This window comes from Oncorhynchus mykiss, chromosome 10 (assembly GCF_013265735.2).
Source record: "Oncorhynchus mykiss isolate Arlee chromosome 10, USDA_OmykA_1.1, whole genome shotgun sequence".
In the NCBI taxonomy this organism is placed as follows: Eukaryota; Metazoa; Chordata; class Actinopteri; order Salmoniformes; family Salmonidae; genus Oncorhynchus; species Oncorhynchus mykiss.
In genome coordinates, this window is record NC_048574.1 from 46,132,433 (window position 1) to 46,141,125 (window position 8,693).

Below are 8,693 nucleotides of genomic sequence, written 5' to 3' on the forward strand. Positions count from 1 at the left end.
ACCAGTAAAATGGCTCTTTGGCTATCTTTTGCTACAGCCTATATCAATGAGTGTTAGCATTCTAGCTACCTGCTGCATTCAAAAGTTATTTTGCAAAGATCACAACCAAATATAATCTTAACTACTGTTCAAGCAAATGTCAAAACATCCATTGTAAGCGTATGAGAACCTAAATGTATTTTGTTTTAGGAGTAATAAAAACGTAAATTCAGGTAAATGGGCACAGATGGCTTTCTTACTGCCGCCAAGAGTCGTACGTGACGTCAGTGTGTCGTGTACTGTCCCCATTGCCATGTATTGTTTTTAGACGTCTCCTTTTTTTTCTTTTTTTTTTAAAGGGAGTTGTATGTCTGCAAGATATCTGTAAAGTATCACTTTCATAGGCAATAGGGAAGACTTAACATGGAACAATTCATCTTACTTGGGAAATGTGTTTGAACTCAACCTCAATCTTTTGAGAATATGGAATAGGTATGTGTTCACTTTATGCAAAACACACTTCTTAAATTTCTGTCTTGTTTCTGATGTCTAACTTTGTCTGGTGTCCAAAGATGAAGGGAAAAGGAAGGGTTTGAACAAAAATGTTTTATTAAAAGCATGTTTTCCATGACGAATGCTGCTTGCTTTTGACACTGATGATGATCCTGATTTTTCTAGCTATTTTATTGTTTTGTCGGGGAAAAATGTACAATGTTGAACATGTACAGCAATATTTAATGTATTGAACCAAATTTGTTAATACCGGTAGGCCAGTTTCCATGTGCAGTCTTGCGTCATGTCAGTATGGACACAGACCACCAAGAGGAGGGTAAGAGCTAGGCATCGCATCTCAATGGAGAAATAATTATTTTATTTCAGAAGCTCTGCGATCAGGTTTCTAAAAAAAAATTCCAACGGACTATGATCTGTGTTTGGAATGTACAAGCTGTTTTGTTAACTGGGTGCATGTATGATGGTATAACACCCTATTGTGGCGTGAATGCATCATGGCTTTAACCTTCTAGTTTCAGTAACTTACATTAATGACGGATATTTTGCGCTACGTTGTATAGGCACATTTGTCGAAGTATATTCGTGGCTCCATTTCCTTTGATTTAATATTAGCATTTTATTGATTCTGTTTGCATGCGTTAGTATTTTCTAATGACATTTGTAGGACCCTGTCATACAGTTTTGGTTAATGTTTTTTCTTTTTATGTACTCCAAATTGGGAAATAGTTTGCACAAAGTTTCGTACGTCTAATACAAATGTGTATGTATTATTGTGTACATTTTTAATAAATGTTTAATGCATTCAAATACTTTGGTTAATGGATTCTTACATAGTTTCTAACAATGTTGGTTGCCCATTTTTAGACTTGATTACCCTAGGCCTAGATAGTGCCATGATCAATAAGGGCAGGCACTGCTGAGATGCGAACTGAAGGCAGGAAGCTGGGAATAAATGCTTTTTGTACCTCAATTTTTTTATGCCTGAACAAAATTGTTAACTTAACACAGGTATGTAAAATTGTTCTGCTCCTAGACAGCCAGAGGCAGCATCTTTTCACTGGATCACAGTGAATTGTCAAATGTTATTGATTTGTTTTAAAGACACTAGAAAGGCAGGTTTTTAATTACATCCATGGTATGACATATTTCCTGAGCCAGCCCAAGCCAGTAACCTTTGACTGGGTATTGGTGTTATGTGATTCCATCTGAGACGCACTGTACCTTTTTGCTCTGTGCCATATGTTATTTAAGTGTTCCCACAAAACCTGCATGCTGTGAAACTCACCACACATGTTTTTAAATTAGATACCCACTGAGTAAGGAAACCGTCTCACAAAGTGGTTTTATTAAGACTTGTCTTTTTGAACACAGTCTGGATAACATTTTAGTTGGACCACTTTAAAGTACTACTTAAGTAGTTTTTTTGGGCATCTGTGTTTTACTTTACTATTTTATATTTCTGACAACTTTTACTTCACTTTATCCCTAATGAAAATAATGTACTTTTTACTAAATTTTCCCTGACAACCAGAAGTACTCGTTTTATATTGTGAATGCTTAGCAAGACAAATGGTCTGATTCATGCACATATTGAGAACACGTGGTCATCCCTACTGCCAGTGTTGGGGTGTGCCCCTGACTATCCATACATTTGAAAAGCAAGAAAATGGTGCTGCCTGCTTTGCTTAATATAAGGCATTTTAAAATATAATTGTACTTTTGATACTTAAGTATATTTTAGAAATGTATATTTTACTTTTGATATATACAGTACACTACCGGTCAAAAGTTTTAGAACACTTACTCATTCCAGGGTTTTTCTTTATTTTTACTATTTGCTACATTGTAGAATAATAGTGAAGACATCAACTATGAAATATTAAAAATAAAGAAACCCTTGAATGATTAGGTGTTCTAAAACTGTTGACCGGTAGTGTAAGTATATTTAAAACCAAATGCTTTGAATTTTACTCAAGTAGTATTTAACTGGATTACTTTTACTTGAGTAACTTTCTATGAAGGTATCTATACTTTCAATCAAGTATGACAATTTGGGTACTTTTTCCACCACTGAATGTGACAAAAGCCAAGCAAAAAGAATCCACTGTCATGAGTCACTTAGTAAGATGGTAAATCTGTGGCAAGGTTTAGCAGTATAAGACTTTTCTCACACATAGTGGGGTCAAGGAATGTCCATGACAAATACATAGGGAAGATCACAACCTTCTCTTTTGTTACCTTAAGACTTACATTAAGATGCGGTGTCAGGAAGGCCTAGAAGATCATCAAGGACCCAGCCACCTGAGCCACGGACTGTTCATCCCGCTACCATGTAGAAGGCGGAGAAAGTACAGATGAATTAACACTGCGACCGAAAGACTGATAATCAGCTTATATCTCCAGGCCATCTGACTGTTAAACAGTCACCACTAGCCAGCCCAGTACCCTGGCCAGAACCTCAGACACTGTCACCACCCAGTTATCTACCCTGCACCTTAGACTGCTGCCTGATGTACAGTACATAGTCATTGAACACTGGTCACTTTAATAATGTTTACACACTGTTTTACCCACTTTACAGTGCCTTGCGAAAGTATTCGGCCCCCTTGAACTTTGCGACCTTTTGCCACATTTCAGGCTTCAAACATAAAGATATAAAACTATTTTTTTGTGAAGAATCAACAACAAGTGGGACACAATCATGAAGTGGAACGACATTTATTGGATATTTCAAACTTTTTTAACAAATCAAAAACTGAAAAATTGGGCGTGCAAAATTATTCAGCCCCTTTACTTTCAGTGCACCAAACTCTCTCCAGAAGTTCAGTGAGGATCTCTGAATGATCCAATGTTGACCTAAATGACTAATGATGATAAATACAATCCACCTGTGTGTAATCAAGTCTCCGTATAAATGCACCTGCACTGTGATAGTCTCAGAGGTCCGTTAAAAGCGCAGAGAGCATCATGAAGAACAAGGAACACACCAGGCAGGTCCGAGATACTGTTGTGAAGAAGTTTAAAGCCGGATTTGGATACAAAAAGATTTCCCAAGCTTTAAACATCCCAAGGAGCACTGTGCAAGCGCTAATATTGAAATGGAAGGAGTATCAGACCACTGCAAATCTACCAAGACCTGGCCGTCCCTCTAAACTTTCAGCTCATACAAGGAGAAGACTGATCAGAGATGCAGCCAAGAGGCCCATGATCACTCTGGATGAACTGCAGAGATCTACAGCTGAGGTGGGAGACTCTGTCCATAGGACAACAATCAGGCGTATATTGCACAAATCTGGCCTTTATGGATGAGTGGCAAGAAGAAAGCCATTTCTTAAAGATATCCATAAAAAGTGTTGTTTAAAGTTTGCCACAAGCCACCTGGGAGACACACCAAACATGTGGAAGAAGGTGCTCTGGTCAGATGAAACCAAAATTGAACTTTTGGGCAACAATGCAAAACGTTATGTTTGGCGTAAAAGCAACACAGCTCATCACCCTGAACACACCATCCCCACTGTCAAACATGGTGGTGGCAGCATCATGGTTTGGGCCTGCTTTTCTTCAGCAGGGACAGGGAAGATGGTTAAAATTGATGGGAAGATGGATGGAGCCAAATACAGGACCATTCTGGAAGAAAACCTGATGGAGTCTGCAAAAGACCTGAGACTGGGATGGAGATTTGTCTTCCAACAAGACAATGATCCAAAACATAAAGCAAAATCTACAATGGAATGGTTCAAAAATAAACATATCCAGGTGTTAGAATGGCCAAGTCAAAGTCCAGACCTGAATCCATTCGAGAATCTGTGGAAAGAACTGAAAACTGCTGTTCACAAATGCTTTCCATCCAACCTCACTGAGCTCGAGCTGTTTTGCAAGGAGGAATGGGAAAAAATGTCAGTCTCTCGATGTGCAAAACTGATAGAGACATACCCCAAGCGACTTACAGCTGTAATCGCAATCAAAAGGTGGCGCTACAAAGTATTAACTTAAGGGGGCTGAATAATTTTGCACACCCAATTTTTCAGTTTTTGATTTGTTAAAAAAGTTTGAAATATCCAATAAATGTCGTTCCACTTCATGATTGTGTCCCACTTGTTGTTGATTCTTCACAAAAAAATACAGTTTTATATCTTTGTTTGAAGCCTGAAATGTGGCAAAAGGTCGCAAAGTTCAAGGGGGCCGAATACTTTCGCAAGGCACTGTATATGTATATACTGTATTCTAGTCATGGCCCATCCTATATAACTACTGCTGTACACCTTTTTATGGAATGGTCTGCCTACCCATGTGAGAGACGCAGACTCCTTCTCAAACTTTAAGTCTTTACTGAAAACTCATCTCTTCAGTGGGTCATATGATTGAGTGTAGTCTGGCCCAGGAGTGTGAAGGTGAACGGAAAGGCTCTGGAGCAACGAACCGTCCTTGCTGTCTCTGTCTAGCCGGTTGCCCTCTCTTCACTGGGATTCTCTGCCTCTAACCCTATTACAGGGGCTGAGACACTGACTTACTGGTGCTCTTCCATGCCGTCCCTGAGTGGGTTGAGTCACTGATGTGATCTTCCTGTCTGGGTTGGCGCACCCCCTTGGGTTGTGCCGTGGCGGAGATCTTTGTGGGCTATACTCGGCCTTGTCTCAGGATGGTAAGTTGGTGGTTGAAGATATCCCTCTAGTGGTGTGGGGGCTGTGCTTTGGCAAAGTGGGTGGGGTTATATCCTTCCTGTTTGGCCCTGTCGGGGGGTATCATCGGATGGGGCCACAGTGTCTCCTGACCCATCCTGTCTCAGCCTCCAGTATTTATGCTGCAGCAGATTGTGTCGGGGGGCTAGGGTCAGTTTGTTATATCTGGAGTACTTCTCCTGTCCTATCCGGTGTCCTGTGTGAATTTAAGTATGCTCTCTCTAATTCTCTCTTTCTTTCTCTCTCTCTCGGAGGACCTGAGCCCTAGGACCATGCCTCAGGACTACCTAGCATGATGACTTCTTGCTGTCCCTAGTCCACCTGGCCGTGCTGCTGCTCCAGTTTCAACTGTTCTGCCTGCGACTATGGAACCCTGACCTGTTCACTGGACATGCTACCTGTCCCAGACCTGCTGTTCTCAACTCTCTAGAGACAGCAGGAGCGTAAAGATACTCTTAATGATCGGCTATGAAAAGCCAACTAACTGCCAACTCCTGAGATGCTGACTTGCTTCGCCCTCGACAACTACTGTGATTATTATTATTTGACCATGCTGGTCATTTATGAACATTTGAACATCTTGGCCATGTTCTGTTATAATCTCCACCCGGCACAGCCAGAAGAGGACTGGCCACCCCTCATAGCCTGGTTCCTCTCTAGGTTTCTTCCTAGGTTTTGGCCTTTTTTAGGGAGTTTTTCCTAGCCACCGTGCTTCTACACCTGCATTGCTTGCTGTTTGGGGTTTTAGGCTGGGTTTCTGTACAGCACTTTGAGATATCAGCTGATGTAAGAAGGGCTATATAAATACATTTGATTTGATTTATTCCAGTCTGTGCTAGCAAAACAGTCCTGCAGCTTAGCATCTGCTTAATCTGACCACTTTTTTATTGATCTAGTCACTGGTGCTTCCTGTTTTCTATCAGGAGGATAGAATTGTGGTCAGATTTCCCAAATGGAGGGCGAGGGGGAGCTTTATATGAGTCTCTGTGTGTGGAGTATAGGTAGTCCAGAGTTTTTTTTCCCCCCTCTGGTTGCACATTTAACATGCTGAAAGAAATTTGGTAAAACAAATGTAAGTTTCCCTGCATTAAAGTCCCCGGCTACTAGGAGCGCCGCCTCTGGGTGAGCGTTTTCTTGTTAATACAGCTCATTCAATGCTGTGTTAGTGCCAGCCTCTGACTGTGGTGGTATGTAAACAGTGCTTTGCAAAAGTATTCATCCTCCTTGACGTTTTTCCTATTTTGTTGCATTACAACCTGTAATTTAAATGGATTTTTATTTGGATGTCATGTAATGGACATACACAAAATAGTCCAAATTGGTGTAGTGAAATTTTAAAAATAACTTGTTTCAAAATATTTAGAAACGGAAAAGTGGTGTGTGCATATGTATTCACCACCTTTGCTATGAAGCCCCTAAATAAGATGTGGTGCAACCAATTACCTTCAGAAGTCACATAGATTGTACACAGGTGGACTTTAAGTGTCACATGATCTGTCATATGATCTCAGTATATATACACCTGTTCTGAAAGGCCCCAGAGTCTGCAACACCACTAAGCAAGGTGCACCACCAAGCAAGCGGCACCATGAAGACCAAGGAGCTCTCCAAACAGGTCAGGGACAAAGTTGTGGAGAAGTACAGATCAGGGTTGGGTTATAAAAAAATATCAGAAACTTTGAACGTCCCACAGAGCACCATTAAATTCATTATAAAAAAGAAAGAATATGGCACCACAACAAACCTGCCAAGAGAGGGCCGCACACCAAAACTCACGGACCAGGCAAGGAGGTGATTATTCAGAGAGCCAACAAATAGACCAAATATAACACTGAAAGAGCTGCAAAGCTCCAAAGTGCAGATTGGAGTATCTGTCCATAGGACCACTTTAAGCCATACACTCCACAGAGCTGAGCTTTATGGAAGAATGGGGAAAAAAACATTGCTTAAAGAAAGAAATAAGCAAACACGTTTGGTGTTTGCCAAAAGCCATGTGGGAGACTCCCCAAACATATGGAAAAGGTACTCTGGTCAAATGTAGCTTTTTGGCTATCAAGGAAAACGTTATGACTGGCGCTAACCCAACACCTCTCATCACCCCGAGAACACCATGTTTCTCATCGGCAGGGACTTTGAAACTGGTCATGAAGGAATGATGGATGATGCTAAATACAGGGAAATTCTTGAGGGAAACATGTTTCAGTCTTCCGGAGATTTGAGACTGGGACAGAGGTTCACCTTCCAGCAGGACAATGACCGTAAGCATACTGCTAAAGCAACATTTGAGTGGTTTAAGGGGAAACATTTGAATGGCCTAGTCAAAGCCCAGACCTCAATCCAATTGAGAATCTGTGGTGTGACTTAAAGATGAACCCATCCAACTTGGAGGAGATGGAGCAGTTTAGCCTTGAAGAATGGGCAAAAATCCAAGTGGCTTGATGTGCCAAGCTTATAGAGACATACCCCAAGAGACTTGCAGCTGTAAATACTGCAAAAGGTGGCTCTACAAAGTATTGACTTTGGGGAGGGGAGATAATTTGAGCGTTCATAACTTTCAGTTTTTTTGTCTTATTTCTTGTTTGTTTCACAATTAAACATATTTAGCATCTTCAAAGTGGTAGGAAACCCCCCCCCAAATCCATTTTAATTCCAGGTTGTAAAGCAACAAAATAGGAAAAATGCCAAGGGAGGTGAATACTTTCATAAGCCACTGTATGAAAAATACAGATGAAAACTCTCTAGGAAGATAGTGTGGTCTACAGATTATCATGAGATACTCTACCTCAGGTGAGCAATAGCTCAATACTTCCTTAGATATCGTGCACCAGCTGTTATTTACAAAAAGACACAGTCTGCCGCCCCGCCCCTTGTCTTACCAGACGCCGCTGTTCTATCCTGCCGGTCTAGCGTGTAACCAGCTGTATGTTGATAGTATCGTCTTTCAGCCACGACTCCGTGAAGCATTAGATGTTAGTTTTTAATGTCCCGTTGGTAGTTTAATGTTCCGCGTAGGTCGTTGATTTTATTTTCCAAAGATTGTGTGTTTGCTAGCAGAATGGAGGGAAGTGGGGGTTTATTCGATCGCCTACAAATTCTCAGAAGGCAGCACTTTGGCCCCTTTTTCTCCGCTGCCTCTTCACGCAAATCACGGGGATCTGGGCCTGTTCCCGAGAAAGCATTATATCCTTCGCCTCGGGCTCATCAGAGTCATGAAAGGAAAGAAAGGATTCTACTCGTCCGTGGTGAGTAATCGCAGTCCTGATGTCTAGAAGTTATTTTCGGTCATAAGAAACGGTCATTGAGATTCTTTGCCTTGATGACAGCTTTGCACACTCTTGGCATTCTCTCAACCAGCTTCACATGGAATGCTTTTCCAAGTTGAAGTTCCCACATATGCTGTGCACTCATCCCAAACCATCTCATTTGGGTTCAGGTCAGGTGATCTGATGCAGCACTCCATCACTCTCCTTGATCAAATAGCCCTTACACAGCCTGGAGGTGTGTTGGGTCATTGTCCTGTTC